Source organism: Mytilus edulis, chromosome 11, assembly GCF_963676685.1.
Source record: "Mytilus edulis chromosome 11, xbMytEdul2.2, whole genome shotgun sequence".
Lineage (NCBI taxonomy): Eukaryota > Metazoa > Mollusca > Bivalvia > Mytilida > Mytilidae > Mytilus > Mytilus edulis.
In genome coordinates this window covers 53,343,271-53,363,076 of record NC_092354.1, presented here as the reverse complement: position 1 = coordinate 53,363,076, position 19,806 = coordinate 53,343,271, and the positions used below count along the sequence as shown (strand labels likewise).

At 32.8% G+C, this 19,806-nt stretch overlaps 1 pseudogene; it reads left to right on the top strand.

Moving 5' to 3' along the window:
* The first annotated feature begins 1,893 nt into the window (after positions 1-1,893).
* LOC139494376 (E3 SUMO-protein ligase ZBED1-like) lies at positions 1,894-3,091 on the top strand (annotated as a pseudogene).
* Positions 3,092-19,806: the final 16,715 nt, after the last annotated feature.

The window sequence follows — 19,806 nt, the reverse complement described above, 5'->3', positions numbered from 1 at the left end:
AATGTAAATAAACTTGTAAATAAATAACAACTACTCTTATTTGTCAGTTATGGTTGCTTGCTCTCTCTCTCTCTCTCTCTCTCTCTCTCCAATTAATGTTGAAAAGTTTGTTTTAATATCTTATGTAATAGGATTTTATTAAAGTTCAAAAAGTGGTGATATATATTATGTAATGATAGATGGTGTTGCGATAAGAATGTATATAGTGGGGGTTATACTTATTTATCATGGGGGGCATAGAACCCCCTATAGTAGTAACACAAATTTACTAGGTAGACTTTAATGTTTAATAAAAGAGCACAATGACTGGTTGAAGTTTTGGTCAATTTTAATGTAGTCAGTCATATTTTTGTTATCCCCTTTTGGATAGGCTGGTACTCATGCGCTAATTGTCCGAACGTACTCCATCAGGACTGCACAGTTATGCCACTATACGATCACGTGTACGTGTGAGATATTGAACAGTCGAACAATTCAACTTAAAGACAGTTTGTGAACATTCGAACATTTGAACTTTAGAATCTTTCTTGACTTTGTAATTACATAATAAAATATATTTATTCAATACTGACTTCGTTACAAGTCGTTAATTTGGTGCCGTGACGAGGAACAATTCTGATGAAGAAGATGATATACCATTAATAGAATTATATAAAAAAAATAATGGGGGAAGAAAATTTAACGGATTTAACGTCCCCAATCTGACCGGACGTGACTGCGAACTTGATACATCCCGCACAGCCAAACGGACGCCCCCACTTCGGCAAGCGTTTTACTGCCGGTCGGAAGAAGACCAAGTGACCATATTTCTATTCCCCAGTCACCCTTGGGGAGAACAGAAAATGATGATCAAGTCATAAAAGAAGAAGTAGAAAATTCGCTTTCCGATTATGACGTTTCTGACATTGATGATAACATGTCTAGCACTCATTCTTTGTAACATCTGAAATGTACGACATTGAAGATAACATGTCTGTGGATAGGGTTAAAATAAATGTTCAGAAACCTACTGATATTGGTGCTAACGAAACAAAATTAGTATCTAAGGAACATGTACAAAATTTAGTGAGGGCTTTAATAGGTATTATATAGGTATCCATTGGCTTTATAGGTAGTAGGAAGGATGCAAATCATTTAAGAATTTCTAAAACTTATAAAATATGTAATAAAACTAGTATTTATTCTCATTTTACATAATGGCAGACAATGAAGAAAGCTTTGCCCAGCTAGAATCACTCTATTTGTGGAAACCATTACCTGATAATTTATGGTGGGACATATTTGTAAAATTTAAGATCAATTTTGTCCTGAAAATACTAGATCAAAAGAGAAGGGAACCTCTAATTAAGGCATTCCACGCTATACAGAAACTTATTAACCTGTCAGATCCAATTATAATCGACAATTATTGTGGTTTACCCACACAATTCGCAGAAATAATTGGACGCCGAAAACAATTCGCCGAAATACATAATTTATCCTATCGGTGGAAAACTTCAAAGCCATTGATCGAATCGCTTTGGGGTTTACCATCAAGAAGTGATTCTGAACAAAGCAAGGAAAATGCACCGGATACGCATTTTCGATCTGATCATTAAATTTGAGACTGTAAAGAAAAACCAACCTGTACTTTATTCAGGACTAGCATATGAATTTCAAAATTAATAAAGACAATATAAATAAAATATATTATGATAATCTATATCTGTATCCTTATTTTTAGAAAGAATCGGTGATGAAGTGGTGGTGGTTCTCACTTGTTCTTTTTGGCTTAACCAGCCAATTCATTGTCATGTTCCAGAAAATTAAGGAAATATCAACCACAAGGCCCAATTGGCTTATCACTTTTGTCGTAGATTTGGATCCTTTTGAAATGTTTCTTAATAAAATGCCCGAAACATGGAGTGTGATGGTAACAAATGCTTAGAGTTGGTCGATTTCGGATGTTTCGGTCATACGTTGCAGTTGTGTATCAAACCCGTGTTTGAATTAGGGTCTGTGGCAAAACTGATTCAAAAATGTAGAAAAACTTGTTGGTCATTTCAAATATTCAACAACTATTACAGCAGAAATGCGCAATGGACAAACACTTCTTGGGGTTCCTGAACATGAGTTAGCTCAGGATGTTGTAACAAGGTGGAATTCAACACAGGCAATGCTTTCACGTCTGGTGGAACAACATCGTACTCTCATGGATATATTGTAAGACGAGAACGTGGAAAAAAACAGATTCCGCTGTATTTCTTCCTAAAACTATGAGTGGGAATTGATGAACGATCTGTCCACAGTTCTTATGGACTTATCTAATGTAACGACATACATGTGTTCAGAAAACAGCGTATCTTTGTATGAGGTCTATCCGATTGTATGTGGATTAATGAGAAGAAGTTTAAAGGTACAAGATTCTGATGGAGTTATAATTCTTAAGACCAAACATGTCATCAGTGAAGAGTTGAATCGACGTTATCAACCAAATGACATGAAGACTGCCTGTTCCACACCTGTAATTGCATCACTCATGGACACCCGATACAAACACTTAACTTTCTTATCTTCTGAACAAAGAAAAACGGCAGAGGAATTTTTAGAGGGTCTTATCGATGAAATGAATCTAAAACGGTTGACAGACACAAGCGGCCACGATAATCCGCCACCAAAGAGACAACGACGACCAAGTGGAATTGACTTTTTGCTTAGTAAATCGCCTGTCAAACCGGAGTCTTAAGACGAGTTAGAACTACCAAGTTATTCACTAGATAAATCTGATTTCAATAAATCTCCAATTGACTGGTGGTCAGAAAACAAGACGAAATACCCACGTTTATCTATAATTGCAAAACGTGTGTTAGCAGTACCAGCAACGTCCGTTCCTTCTGAGAGGATATTTTCATGTGCCGGACTTGTGGTTACTTAACTCAGAAACAGACTTTCAGCTGAAGTTGTCGATCAGATAATTTTTTTTAAACAATAACAAGATTAAAGTCACCTGCATTGAACCCCAAACATCTGATTAGTGACATTTAACGGTGTAAAAACACGGTTCAATAACTTGTAATAACAAGCCGTAAACTTACCTTTGATCCTCGAATTTTCTCACCTTTAATTGTTAATCAATAGTTATTTGTAAACATGATTGGTATTATATGTACATTCGATGTAGTACATTGATTGATTGTTGGTTGCTTTACGCCGCATTAGCACAAAAAGGCTATATCGCGGCGAGAGCTAATTCGACTATTTTTACAATTTAAAGCATATTTTTAAAATAAGACAAAAGGTCCTTCAATATACTAAAATTCTTGACTAAAGCAAATTGAGTATATACAAATGAAAATCAACAGTAAAATAACGTGATAAAAATTAAAATCGATTTAAATATAATAACAATTTTATATTCTATAATAAATTCCAATTTCTTTTAAAAAAGCAACAATATTTGTAAATGGAACATTATTAAATAAATCATACATATTATTGACATTGAAATGCTTCTTACGAATATCAGCAAAGTCAATACAATTAATTAAAACATGTTTAATAGTATACTTGCAGTTGCAAGGAACACATTGTGGTTCATCTTCATTTTTTAAAAGATACTCGTGTGTTATTCTAGTATGACCAATACGGCATCTAGTAATAACACACTGATCTTTTCTGCACATAATATTATTAAAAGGTTTGCCTAAATTAGGTTTAATTTCATGCAATTTATTATCATCTTTTTTACTCCATTTATTTTTCAATATATTAAAAACATACTCCCTAATATTAGATTTAAAATCAGTATATGGTATATCACAGGTCGATAGAGGGTCACCCAGGGCATTCTTTGCCTCAAGGTCTACAGCTGTGTTTCCAAGGATTCCAACATGACTTGGAACCCATAGAAATATTATTTCTTTCAGAAGAATTTTTAAATTCCTCATTACATATAAAATTTTCAGGATTGTTGGGTTTTTTATTTTAGTATTTCGTATAGCTTGTAAACATGAAAGTGAATCTGAACATATAATAAATTTGGATTTATCTGAAGCAGCAATAAATTTCAAAGCCAAAATTATTGCTTCTGCTTCATCATTTAAGATGGATGCATCAGATGGCAAACGGAGGGTTGCAGCTCTGTCCCTGAAGACAGCAGCAGATGCAACTCTATCACCATCTTTTGATCCATCAGTATAGACAGTTGAAAAATCTAGATAATCGGCTTTAATTTCAGCATAGTGTTGCTGAATTAAAAGAGGATTTGTTTTATTTTTATTGTGTTCACGGAGATCAAATATCATTTTTGGTTTGGGAAGTTCCCATGGAGGACATTTGCAAGTTTGAACTTGAGCAACAGATTTTAAATCAAAAGAAGCTAAATGTGGTTTTAAACGTAAACCTAACGGAGGAATTTTATTTTCATGTTTTGCAAAAATATCTTCATAAATCGGATTAAAAACACAGCTGTAGGCAGGATTATCTGAATGGGCTTTTAGTTTGACAGCATATTGAAGTCCAAGCTTCAAACGTCTGTCAGTGAGTGAGTGCTCATCAGCCTCTACATACAGACTCTCAACTGGTGAGGTTTTAAATGCGCCAAGACAGAGACTCGATGTAGTACATGTTTATTTAAAACTTGATAATCTTTAATCTATATTTAATATATTGTCTACTTTCTCGTACTTGATATGCAAATATTTATGATTTTATTGGAATTTGGTTCATGAACACGTACATAAAAAAAATTAGCTATTTTGATAGGTTACTAGTATTTGTAGAAACGACGGTCGGTAATTCATTGTTTAATTGACAAAAAAACAGAGGATCAAGCTATTTTAGTAGTACGTTTGTCTTTCGTTAATACGTCTATGGAAGGTAATGACAAAAAAAAAAATACTGCATCACACCGAAAATTTATACTTTTCAGTAGACGTTTAAGATTCATCCGAGTACTCGAGTATCTTGACCGAGTATCCGAGTATTAGATTTCAGACATTTTGATATCCCTAGTAATTAGATCCGTAAATGAAAAGTTTCTTAGAACGGTCAAATATATCATCCAACATGAACGACTGGGGAAACAATTTATAAATTTATGACAGGTATGTGAACAATCAACTTCCTTCCGGCAGTTTTTATTTCAGAAAACAGAGGAATCCTGAATATCATATTTCGGATGCTCGAATGGGTAAACCGACAATAACGACGATATGAATAATATAAACAAAATCATGACGTCGAAGATTTATATATAAAATCAATCTTCTTGAGGCTGTTTTTAATTTCAAATAAAAAAAAAATCCTGAATGTCATATGTTTATATGAAATTAATTATCACAAACACTTGAAGGTCTATCTAACAAATAGCTGCAAATGGTGTCATTTCCATTGTCGATCTATAGTAAAATACGCAATGATTACTGATTTAAATCTAATATTTCTAAAATGGCATGTTATCAAACGTCTGTAGGGTTTATTAGTGATTTTACTGATAGATGGTTTAGAGAAACTAGGCCGGTAAATCTAATTTGGATAATCTGCAAATTCAAATCGTTTTTTGTCATGAGCATATTCCCAACAGAAAAGAGTCAGATTCATTGATTGATTGGTTGATGGTTGCTTTACGCCGCATTAGCACGAAAAGGCTATATCGCGGCGATAGCTATTTCGAATATTTTCACAATATAAAGCATATTTTAAAAATTAGACAAAAAGTCCTTCTACATGTTATATAATCACAAATACTCCTGAATATATCAGTAACTTATATGACAGGGGTACTACATTGAAAGGATAAAAATACATCTTATTAATCGAAGTCAGTTACTCTTTACTAGTATCATTATGGAAACCCTCCTTACGAAATCAGAAGAACAGCGTAAGTCGCAAAATCATATTTCAATATTTCTACATTCGAAAAAAAAACTATCCAGCTAAAAAATCAATTCAAGATGCAGCTACTTTTGAATTATATGGTACAACTATTAAACGTAAAACATTTACATTAATTGCAAAAGAGACTCTAAGAGAAAATATTTTCTCATAAAATAAACAACGTAGTTATATATAGAGAAAGTCAAATTCACCCATGGCATTTTACAGTACCTATAGTAAACATGTATTTAAAAGATTACATTTCTAAAAAGGATTTTCCACATCTAATTAAAAGTGAAGCCAATATTATAATAGAAACTCAATATAAACACCCTTTAAAAGTATTCACTTACGGATCAAAAGATCCAAATAGCACTGCTAGTTGTGCCTTTGTCTATTAGTGTTCGGTCAGGTACTGAAAGTGAAGTCAGTTCGTCTGAATACGAAGCAGCCCATGATAGGCAAACCCAGCGTCATAAGAAAAGAAAGATTAATATATCACCTGGTCTAAAAACCTATAGTGAAAGTGTTCAAAGCACTATTAAGAAAGCTCCTACTAAAAGGAGACTAGAAGTGAAGAAAAAAAATGTTAGCAAGGCGAAGAGGTTTTTGCTGTTGTTACACGTGTTGATACAGAAACCAGACTTGGTCTTAAGAATCCTATTTTAATACAAAAACTGTTTAATAAAACAGTTGGTATAATTACAAATTTAAATAAAACTAGAACAGGCAATCTATTTGTAGAGTGTTTTGATGTAAACCAATTTAATGAGTTAAAAAAGCTCAACATATTAGGTGAATGGAATTCAGAGTTAACATTCCCAAAATGATGTCCACTTCTGTGGGGTGTATTTATAGAACCTCATCAGATATAAGTATTTATCAGGCTAAAGAAGCCATAGAGGCATATAATGTTATCAAGGTAGAAGAAATGTTCTACTACGATAAAGTAAAGTAACAGAAGGTACGTTCTGCCACTTTAAAATTGTATTTTAATACTCCGTTTTTACTTGAAAGAGTTAATCTGGGCTTTAGATCGTATAAGGTCCGCATGTGTCGTCATCGGGAGTTGAATTCAACCCCTATCTACTGAACAACTTATATCATACCAGACCGGCTTAAATATTTTCTTGTTACAATTATCTTGTTTCGTAGCACATTTCTTCATCTAGTTACTAAAACTAACCTTATCTCACCAGTATATCAACATGAAATTAATCACCTGTAATCAATCAGCTGACTAAATAGTATTTTAACCCGGAAGTATAAATAATTTGAAGATAAAATGCATGTTGGCCTAGCAGTTAACATACAGCATGGTTGAATTCATCAGTCTGCATGTCAACGTCAATTCCAATTGTTCACTTTGAATATAATTCACGATAAAGAATACAATCGGCTCAATAATGTAATAAAAGTCGATTCATTAGGATTGTTTCATTTGCTACACAAAATTTATAGGTAATGTATAAATAAATTTGAATATTATTGAACAGATGTACAGGGGACGGAGTATATCATGTATAAAGGGATAACTTTTAAGTACAATCCTCATTCACTTCAAAACAATTATTAATATGGAATTTACAGAGGCAATGATATAATTTGTTTTTGAAGAATTGGGAGTATTATCCTTATTCGTTAATAACTAACCAGGAAACTTTTCCTTGTAGCATTAGCAATGCATCTCATGAAATGAGGTTGGAAAGAGATATGTTAATCAAACTGCCAATGGAGGATAATTGGGTTAATGGCAGTTTGAAAGAAATGTACCATCAAATGCTACATTTAACAATTAGTGAATTCAAAACAATGTTTTAGCATGTAGAAACTGGCATACTGTGCAGTGTTCAATATTTAGCCAAAAGGATTATTGAAAAAGATGAGTTCCAGTTTGGATTGGGAGAAAAAGTACATGATACTATTTCAGATCTATTATTTGAAAGGTAAGTTTTTACAAATTAAGTCTTGCAACCGGAAAACGTCGCGTTGTGATCTTCTTAAGTTGGGTTGTTGTACAGGTTCTATTTGCTGTTGGGGTAATTGACGAATTTCCAGATGTCGTTGAGGTAAATTGTTGTTTTGTAAATTTTTCAGATAATTAATAACTTGTAGAATAGTTTCCAATCTTCTTCTTAAATTTTTATTTTCTCTTAAAAACACTTCCGAAACAGCTATAAATGTGACAATTATATATATAATCCAATCTACAAAGAAGAAAACAAGTCATCTGAACTAACACTTTCAGAACTACCTGTATGAGATGCATTAAATATAAATGGAAACCATTTCTACAAGGGTAAAGTCTTTCAACATGAAGTAATTTCACGAGTATATAGATCTCTTAGCTACTATTCAAAGTCAATCAGTCGGGGAAAAAACTACTATCATGTTTAATCTCTCCAATGTCTGGAGTTACTGATTCTTTGACAACTATACTCAAATCACACACAAAACCTTCATCGATTTTTCCGTCAGGACATTTATGTGGTTGTAATATGTATGTCAGAAATACGTAACATTGATCATGTTCAAATGAATTAGGTTTATCAACTCGAATCTTTTAAACATTATATAATGAATATGTGGGAGGAACCTACATAGTCTAAGTCAAATATCAAAGTTTACTAAAACATAGAAATTGGAGGGTATAATGTTTGAACAGGAAAACAAAACAAATAAAAAAATAGGGACGCGACAAACAATCATAATGAATCCCTTATAATAAAAGGGAGTGTTATTAAACCGAATCAGAGAAAAGGCGTCACTCTCTTGAATCGAATCAGAGAAAAGGCGTCACCCTCTGTTATTCTTAACTATCCAATGAAAATAAGTGGTTTTATTTTCAAACAGAATTGAGGGGGAGTAGAGTAAAATTTGAATAAAAGAAAGGGACGCGACAAACAATCATAATGAATACTTTACAATGAAAGGAGTATCATTAGGGAAAAAGCGTCACCCTCTTTTATTCTTTTCTACCCAATGAGTATTAATGGTTTTGATTGTATTTTCTACCATGCTAATATAAAAATGAGAGCCCAAACTAATCAACTTCACACTTACATCTTACCAGAAAGTTCCACTAGACAGAAGCGTATAGAAAAAAAAAACATGGATCAGATAAATTTGTTGAAAATTCACAAGAAGAATGGCGCTCTTGAGCTGAGAACAAATTTCGGGAGGAAAAAAAACTGCTGTAATGACGAAGGGAGGCGAGTACTTCTAAATGAATCTATACGACAACAGACAGAGATATAAGGAAAACAAAATGTTTCTTGGTTTTGATGAGTTAAATGAACTTTGTCAGATTAAGAAGGCGATGGAGACTATGAGAGGAGAATTCAAGAAGGTAAGATGATGTTCAACATATATGCATCTTCATTTTCAATTTTACAAAAGTATTAAAATATGTCCTAACATTATTTCAGAGTTCAGTCATATATCTTTTTAACTTCGTTTGTTTTTGACATAGTTACAAATATTTCATAACTAGTTAAGATAATAATTCATTTATATACACATAGGACCGCAATGCATATACGTCGGATTGTTTTACGTACAGTGACAAATATTTCACAATTATTCGTGATTGATATTACTCGATACCTATGTAAAATTAATATTTTTATACATTGATCGTTTCAGCCAGTATATATGACGATGACAGAACCTATAAGTCCTGCAAAATATTATCAACATTCGTCAAAACCAGCAACCTACCAATTTCCAGATTGTGATAAATAGTATCCATCACAGATGCTCAATTATAGCAATATGCAGCAGATGATGGCTAAACAGAGTACCGAACAACCCGTAGGAGCATCAATTCCTGTCATAGTGGGGCAAAAAAAACCACAAATGTTGACGATTCAGAAATACCTTTTAAAAAAGTGCGTTATAGTGATGATATAGAGGGATTTTGGAAACATTCCACCGGAACTGTTGAATGAATACCTCATGTGAACAATCATTTCTCTATTCATGGATGGACATTTAATATTCTCATTTACTTTATTATAAATAAATTAGCGTATTACACATCTTATATCTTTTTCTTCTTTTATATATGTTGAATGTATGGTGTAGATCTCTCATTTTATTTTAAAACGTTGATATGGAAAGCCGTTGGTGGCAAAAAGAAAATCTAATAAAGTTTGAATCTCCTACATCGTTTTTCATTGTCGGTCCAAGTAATTCTGGAAAGAGTTATTTCACTAAACAGTTATTGATGATGGCTCCGGAAATGTTCAAAATTCCATCATCTAACATATATTTTTGTTTTAGAGTTTGGCAGGACTTGTATGATAAAATGTTAAATGAAATCTCCAAATTCAATTTCATAAAGGTCTCCCTTCAATGGATCTGCTAATCAATTGGGGTGAACAGGAGGGTCATAAAATTATAGTTTTCGATGATATAATGATGGATGCGGCAGATAGTGTCAAGATGTCTCACATTATGTGTGTTGGGAGTCATCACTATAATATGACAGTTGTTCACATATTGCAGAATGTTTTCCAGAAAGGAAAGTCTACGAGAACAGCTTCACTTAATTGTCACTATTTCATCCTGTTTCGATCTTTTCGAGATGTTTTGCAAATCCAAACATTGGGAAAGCAATAATAAAACCTTATATATTAAAACCCTGAGTGAAAGTTAAAAATTCTAACACCATTCACAAAAAGGGTTTGTATAAAACTATAAATATCACAGGTTTTATAAGATATATACATGGCACTAAAAATGTTCATACTTCGACAAAGTGTCTAAACCTGAGTATTAAATCATTCTTATTTGTAAATGCATTTATGATATACCACTTGAATGTAAATTGAAAAAAGAAACCACAGTTTAATACTATCATAACATATAAAAATAGCACTAACAGATTTTCACCTGAAAGTAAGTTAAAAAAAACCACAATTGATATTTTATCAAAATATATATTCATTACACTAAAAGATTTTAACATAAACCTTAAAAAAAAAAACCAATATGTTATATTTCACATTAAAACTGCCACGAAAACAACATTTTCCATGTATGGTTTAAACAGTACATATTACTTAATCATGACAATATACCTGCCAGCAATGTTATTTCAGAAACAATCTTACTTCCAGGTCTGTTATTTTTAGATAGATAATCACCAATTTCACACTTACACACTTCTAAAATGACAAGTTTTCTATGAGATATTGGTAGTATTAGAAAGAAAAACAAAGATTAAAATCTTTAGTTAATAAAACCAATTCAAATTGTTTATTTCATTTTTGAGACTGGAATATTTGTAGAATCCTTTCTGTTTATCTAACTCTAAGATAACAGTGATGTTAACCTTGGTGATTGTTACTTTACAAATCTTATTTAATATAGAAAAATGTTCCATGGGAAACAAGATGTCATAACTTGACAAATTTTAATTTTACTTTGAAACAAACATAAATAACCATTTTAAATCTACAACATACAAAACAAATAGCAATACAAGAGAAACAGTTTAAAAAAACTTCTTTTAAGGATAAAGAAACAAACCAGTTTAAAAACCTGCTTTCTACGCTTTTAAAACAACAGAAAACAAATATTAACAATCCTTTAATGTTTTAGACACCTACTATTTAACTTTTTTTTCTAATCATCACAAAACTATTATTTTTTTAACAGCTACAGAATTATCTTTTCCTTCAAACATACATGAGTATTTTTGTTTTGTTTTTGTTTTTAGGAAGTCATCTTTTATTTTTATTTTACTGCAAATTGGAAATATTTTTTTCTGAATCCAAACTTTAAGTGGAGGTCTCAAAGTGCTGCCAAAAGCAGACATGTCACCAAAAGAAAACTATGTAATTCCTGTAATATCTTTGAGGAGGAATTGGAGAAATATATATAGGTAACATAATATTTGTTTCAGGACATTCCAAACTGGTTTTTTTTATTGTTTTTTCTGTTACATGATAATACAAAAAAAAATCTAAAATTTATCTAATCAGATGGTTTTTCTTAATCCTAATTTTTTTTTTTGAGAATGTCTGTACCTTGGATGCATTGAAACAATATCTTTAAGGAGGAAATGCAGAAATTTATAGACTGTGTTCCACTAGTCATTTAAAGACTTTTCATAGACTCATTAGATGAGACTTTTCACTGCATAATTCATTCACCGGGGCACATGTGGTTCTTCCACCTATTTAAGAGAGGCCCCCAGTTTTTGGAAAGTCTTTATACCATATGCAAAAGGATGGATACCAGTATTAGCCATCAAATCATGGAGATTATAGTTAATGTAGCAAATGACAGGTAAGCAATTAAAAATATATGAAAAAAACAACAATTTTCCAAATTTCCTTTTGTAATTACAATTCATAATTTTGAAATCTGTCTGGACGCCTTCTTACACGCTGCCCCCTTCTTATCTGATGTATAGGTTGTAGTACTCTCCTCTGTCTATGTTGTCGTACAGGAGGGTTCGGTTGTTGAACGGGTTGTACAGGAGGGTTTGGTTGTTGAACGGGTTGTGTAGGAGTGTTCGGTTGTTGAACAGGTTGTGCAGGAGGGTTCGGTTTTTGAACGGGTTGTGCAGGAGGGTTCGGTTGTTGGACAGGTTGTGCAGGAGGGTTCGGTTGTTGAACGGGTCGTACAGGATGGTTCGGTTGTTGAACGGATCGTACAGGATGGTTCGGTTGTTGAACGGGTCGTACAGGATGGTTCGGTTGTTGAACGGGTTGTGTAGGAGTTTTCGGTTGTTGAACGGGTTGTGGAGGAGGGTTCGGTTGTTGAACGGGTTGTGTAGGAGTGTTCGGTTGTTGAACGGGTTGTGCAGGAGGGTTCGGTTGTTGAACGGGTTGTACAGGATGGTTCGGTTGTTGAACGGGTTGTGTAGGAGGGTTCGGTTGTTAAACGGGTTGTGCAGGAGGGTTCGGTTGTTAAACGGGTTGTGCAGATGGGTTCGGTTGTTAAACGGGTTGTGCCAGATGGTTTGGTTGTTGTGCAGGAGGGTTAGGTTGTTGAACAGGTTGTGCAGGAGGGTTCGGTTGTTGAACAGGTTGTACAAGAGGGTTTTGGTTGTAGAACTGGCTGTGCAGGAGGGAGTGGCAGGGGTGGAATTATAGGGTTTCTCTAAATAATTTCTAACAGTTGTTGCCCACTGTATATAATTGTAATCAGCACTATAAGGACGACTTCTATATAGTCTGAAATTTAAATTCTTAAAATTCAGTTATTTCAATGGAGTTTTTTAATTTTTGCCAAGTCTGAATATATACCACATCAGAATATGTATCTATAGTTGTAACATTCTTTTTGTTTTCTTCTCCAAATCCATATAGATATCAACAATATGATTGTTTTAACTGTAAGAAAGAAAAAAGGAAGACCTAAATCAGTTGAAAAAAAAAATTAATATTTTTTAAAATGACTGGGGACTTCCTGCATAGGAAGAAAGATGCCACTTTTCACATTATGACCCCTACCACCCCTCTTGCAAAAAAACATCTAGTCTTTTTACACAAACACACCAAAAATTCCAACAAAACTGAAATAAATATATGAAAATGTACTACATAAAAGATGAAAGAGAATTTTTAAATACATGTAGGGGCAGACAAATATGAGCAATGAGAGAAAACTAGGACATTTTAATACATGTATAAAACTTTTCATTCTTTGATGAAGGCTTTTATTAACTTACATTTTCCTATAAATAGAAAACATTGTAAAATGTTACTTTGATTATGATTTGACTTCAATTTCACGGACTGATGACTTAGAATACATAGTATCTTCTCCAAATATGTAATGTATTGACAAACTTAGTAAAATAAAACTTAGCACTATTATCAGTATAAATATGAACAGAGAAAAATATTTATGTATTTTAAAGTCATTGAACCTGTAACAGTGGTAACTGTAGTTGCAATCCATGCGATAGGGATCTTTGTATTCTTATTCTGAAACAATATTTACTTCATTAGAATTCTTATTTTTTTTTAACTCAAAGCTCTTTACAGACTCACATGATACAAGTTCTACATTTTTGGTTGTAATATACATGTTCTAATTATTTTATCTTAACTTGAACTCTTTTTTTATAACTATGCAGATATGAGTACATATATCTTAAACTTTTAACTTGAGCTATTTTTTAAACTATGCAGATATGTGAATATATTTCTTAAAAAATGGAGGCTAGAAAATGATGCACAATGAACAACACAATGATCATGGTCGTGTGTACAGATTCTGGAAGTTAGCAAAGTCATTAGACATCTGTCAAATATAAAATATATTGTTACTTTTTGTTTACTTACTTTATGTAAATATATCAAATCAACAATCAATGAAGCAAATCACAGTATATTGTTTTTTTAGTGAGTTTAAACATCAGTTAATATATGAAAATGTACTACATGAAAGATGAAAGAGATCGTTTTTTTAAATATATGTAGGGGCAGACAAATATGAGCAATGAGAGAAAACCAGGACATTTTAATACATGTGTAAAACTTTTTATTCTTTGATGAAGGCTTTTATTAACTTACATTTTCCTATATGAACAGAGAAAGAAAATTTTTTTATATTTTAAAGGCTTTGTACCTGTAACAGTGGTAACTGTAGTTGCAATCCATGCTATAGTGATCTTTGCATTCTTATTCTGAAACAATATTTACTTCATTAAAATTCTTGTTTTTTAACTCATAATCTCTTAACAGACTCACATGATACAAGTTCTACATTTTTAGTGGTAATAATACATGTTCTAATTATTTTATCTTAAATTGAAACTCTTTTTTCATAACTATGCAGATATGAATATCTTAAACTCTTAACTTGAGCTACTTTTTAAACTATGCAGATATGTGAATATATATCTTAAACATTGGAGGCTAGAAAATGATGCACAATGAACAACTCAATGATCATGGTAGTGTGTACAGATTCTGGAAGTTAGCAAAGTCACTAGACATCTGTCAAATATAAAATATATTGTTACTTTTTATTTACTTACTTTATGTAAATATATCAAATCAACAATCAATGAAACAAATCAAAGAATATTGTTTTTTTAATGAGTTTGAACATCAGTTTTATGTAAAACGTGTGCCGACCAGGAGTTTAAATCACCTTGTAAACACAGTCGAACAGAGGTGTTTGCTTGGAACATGGACCTCACCAAAAATCATGAAAGCGATGGAAAAGGCATACAGAGTGGTGAAGATGTATGAAATATATCAATCGCCGGAAACTACAATGTACGACCACGAGACCAATGACGGAGGACTGTTTGAGAAAGAGGGGGTTCGTCTGGACTAGGATGCCATAGAGAAAAAAAACCAGGACTGTGGCTAAGCTTTGTCTCAATTCGTTCTGGGGCAAATTCGGCCAAAACTGAACTTGACACAAATGATGTTTTTTTACGATAACCAGATGGATGATTTTTGTCAGATGCTTACCGATCCAACGAAACAAGTTTTAAATTTTGAAATCGTCAACGACCACATCGTCCAGGTATCTTGGATTCACGATAACGACTTCGTTGACGAAGATGAATATCTTCTTGGACACTTTCACGACATCCTGGGCCCGTCTGAAAATGTACGATGTTCTCGACCAGCTCAAAGAAAAAGTGTTGTACCACGACATGGATTCCGTCATCTTTATCGAAAGGTGGAATGCACAGACATTATCACTGAGAGATTACCTCGGAGATTTCACCGACGAATTGGAGGGACACTACATCGAGGCATTCGTTAGCGGTGGCCCCAAACATTACGCCTACAGAAGATCCGATGGTCAGGAAGTATGCAAGGTCCGTGGATTCTTGTTGAATTACGAGAATCAAGACTCGCTTATTTCGACGCCATCAAGGGACTGTTATTCTCTCCGAACGAGGACGAAGAACCATCCAAAAAGGAAAGGAAGATCGAGCTCGTGGACAAGACAAAGATTGTCAGAAATCGGCCAATGTACCTTATCTACAACAGAGAACAATCAAAGAAATACCAAGTGGTATATACGAAGAGAGTCGTCAAGGATGACATGACGATGTTTCCGTACGGATTATGAATAAACTCTGTGTATTTATTTATTTATTTGTGCGATGATACAAAATGAACACCTCGTTTTTCAATTCTTTAATCATGGTACATCTAAAAAAACTAAACATGTATGGTACACAATAAATACATCTCGTCTCTACTTTTTTCATATGAGAAAAAAAAGGTTCAGGCCGTACAATCACAGGGTTGAGGTATTGTTTCCCGTCGATAATGCAGGATTGATGTGAGCCATTGAACGTTTCAAATAAAACATGTTCGTGTTCATCTATTGCGGTGGCATGTGTTGTTTGGTTAACAAAGTCGCTCATATTATAAACTGTTAAAGAGCTTTCGCAACTATCAACATTATTTGGTTGCCTTTTGTTGTCTCTATACTTTAGAACTTGTTTATGAATGGCTACTGTTATCATCACAAAAACTGAAAAGAGAGATTTAACCATTAAATACTTTTAAAAAGGTACCAGTACAGTGGTTGAAAACATACAAACCATCTACACAACAATATTTCATTGTTTAATACTATAACAATACGACTCCTTTACTTGTGACTTTTTTCTTTCATTGCATTTTGTCTCATGGATTCATACTCTGTATATTATTTTCTATTAAATGAGTGAGAGTTAATTTTTCTATTATATATTCTACTTGTATATTAAATTCATGAATGATAATTATTCTTACCAATAAAGGTTACTAATGATGTCAAGATCCAAAGACCAGTTACCTTAAATAGATAAATCTAAATAGTTTAAACATTTTTAAACTCATAATATACACACTAAATGTAAACCACACAAGTAAAGAAAGTTAATTATTTACAAGGATTAATCAATAGTTTAATTCAATTATGATTATTAATAATCAGAGAAAAGAAATAAATCTCAATAACAATTACAAAACATTAAATATTGTTCAGTATTTTTTCAAATATGATGTTAATGTTTTATTACTTTCTTTCAGAAGAAACACAGCTCAACATACGATGCTTGCTCAGACATGGGTGACAAATTTAATGGCAGAAGGATTACCTGATCAGGATCAAATGCCTGAGCTGGAACATGTGAATGATCCACTGAATCAGGATGTGTCTCCGGAATTGATGAATTATCCAACCTCCTCCATACTCTGAGACTGTTTCTCCATACTATGAGACTGTCCCCCCATATTCAGAGACTGACCAGCAGAAGTAACAGGACCAGTAACCTCGAGGGGGGTGAACAATTTGACAAATAAATTAAAGAAGAATTGTATAAAATTTGTAGACTCGTCATAATATGAATGAAAATCTAAATAAATAATAACATCTTGATTCTTCTCAGTATTTTTTTCTAGGTAACATAATATTTGTTTCAGGACATTCCAAACTGGTTTTTTTTATTGTTTTTTCTGTTACATGATAATACAAAAAAAAATCTAAAATTTATCTAATCAGATGGTTTTTCTTAATCCTAATTTTTTTTTTTGAGAATGTCTGTACCTTGGATGCATTGAAACAATATCTTTAAGGAGGAAATGCAGAAATTTATAGACTGTGTTCCACTAGTCGTTCAAAGACTTTTCATTGACCAATTAGTTGAGACTTTTCACTGCATACTTCATTCACCGGGGCACATGTGGTTCCTCCACTTGTTTAAGATAGGCCCCCAGTTTTTGGAAAGTCTTTACCATACGCAAAAGGATGGATACCAGTATTAGCCATCAGATAATGGAGGTTATAGTTAATGTAGCAAATGACAGGTAAGCAATTAAATATATATATAAAAAAAGAACAATTTTCAAAATTTCCTTTGTAATTACAATTCATAAATCTGAAATCTGTCTGGACGCCTTCTTAAACGCTGCCTCTTTCTTATCTGAGGTAAAGGTTGTAGTGCTCTCCTTTGTATTTGTTGTCATACAGGATGGATCGGTTGTTGAACATGTTGTGCAGGAGGGTTCGGTTGTTAGACAGGATGTGCAGGAGGGAGTGGCATTAAAGGGTTTCTCTGAATAATTTCTACAAGTTGTCGCCCACTGTATATAATTGTAATCAGCACTAAAAGGACGACTTCTAAATAGTCTGAAATTTAAATTCTTAATATTCAGTTATTTCAATGGAGTTTTTTTATTTTTACCAAGTGTGAATATATACCACATCATAATCTGTATCTATAATTGTAACATTCCTTTTTTTTCTCCAAATCTATATAGATATCAACAATACGATTGTTATAACTGTAAGAAAGAAAAAGGAAGATTTACATTTTTTAAACAATTTTTAAAATGACTGGGGACTTCCTTCATAGGAAGAAAGATGCCACTTTCCACTTTATGACCCTACCACCCCTCTTGCAAAAACATCTGGTCTTTTTTCACAAACACATCAACAAACCCAACAAAACTGAAATAAATATATGAAAATGTACTACATGACAGATGAAAGAGATGTTTTTTGTAAATACACGATGGGCAGACAAATATGAGCAATGAGAGAAAACCAGGACATTTTAATACATGTGCAAAACTTTTCATTCTTTGATAAAGGCTTTTATTAACTTACATTTTCCTATACATAGAAAACATTGTAAAATGTTACTTTTATTCTAATATGTCTTCAATACAGAAATTCGAGTCGACATACGAGAATGGGAATCCGACCACAAGGCCACCACAAGAGGGGTAAGTTTGTCAGCTATGCGTTGGAAAGGACTACATGACTTTGCAGAGGACATTGACCAGACCATGGAAAAAATGTCCGAAAAGGAAGAAGTTGACGTCAAGATTCATTTAGGAGGGAACATATATACCTTATCGTAGACCACAGATTCAGCACTGTAGATAGTTTTGGAGACCTGAAGGAGAAACAGATGCACGAACAACAAGAAAATATATAGCGTTAACAACTGAGCAATGGCGTATTGTCCGAGAATCCATGGAGAAGGTGAATGAAAAAAACCGCAGTACTCTTGATCAAGAAAAAAGAGATTCGATATGTGTAAATTGCTTTGTTAGTTAAAAAGTTTTTAGAATGGTCAAATATATTATACAACATAACAACTGGAGAAACTATTTCCAAATTCATGACTTCGTGCAGGTATGTGATCAATCAAAGGAATTTGATTGATCACATACCTGCACGAAGTCAGTTTTAAATTCAGAAAACGAAGGAATCCTGAATATCATATTTTGAATAGTTTTAGTAAAAAACATTGTTTTTAATCCATTTGCAAACTGAACGCCGAATATCAAATTTACTTTAATGCAGAACTTTTCATAAGTACTTCTTTTAAGCGTTAAATCGTCCTGAACATGCATGTAATATTTCACTCTTGACGTATTTTTAATAGACATTTTTTAGGCTTTCACACTTTTATACGTTTTAAATGGTCCTCTTTTAAATGGGCTAATTGTGAATGAGATTTTTTTATAAAGGACTTCATATTGGTCGAGGAGATAATATTCCACAAACTTTTTTTTATGAAAGAAACAGGGTTGCACCGGTAAACCGGTTGATCAGTTAAACAGTTAGGGTCAAACTTTCAGTCAAGTATTAAGTCACATTAAGTCGGGTTCCAAGATATTTAGGTCGGGTCACGCATATTTGACTTCACAAATCTAGTGTATTTAATTTTACAAGGACCAGAGCAAAAGATATCCTCATTTTTCACTCCTTAGCTTGCCATCGTCGAGTCAACGCATACGCGTCGATTTCAAAGCAATCACAGAAGAAGATTTCGGTATGTTGTGTTTGTTTAGTTAGCATTTAAAGATAATTTCTATTTTTGACTTAAGTTCACTTTCATTTCTTTTTGTAAATTTATAAATCTTATTTTTAATCTATAGGTTTTAAACTTTATTTTTTTCTAAATAAGTTTAAATAATTAAATATTTGTGCTAAATAAGTATTAAATATTTA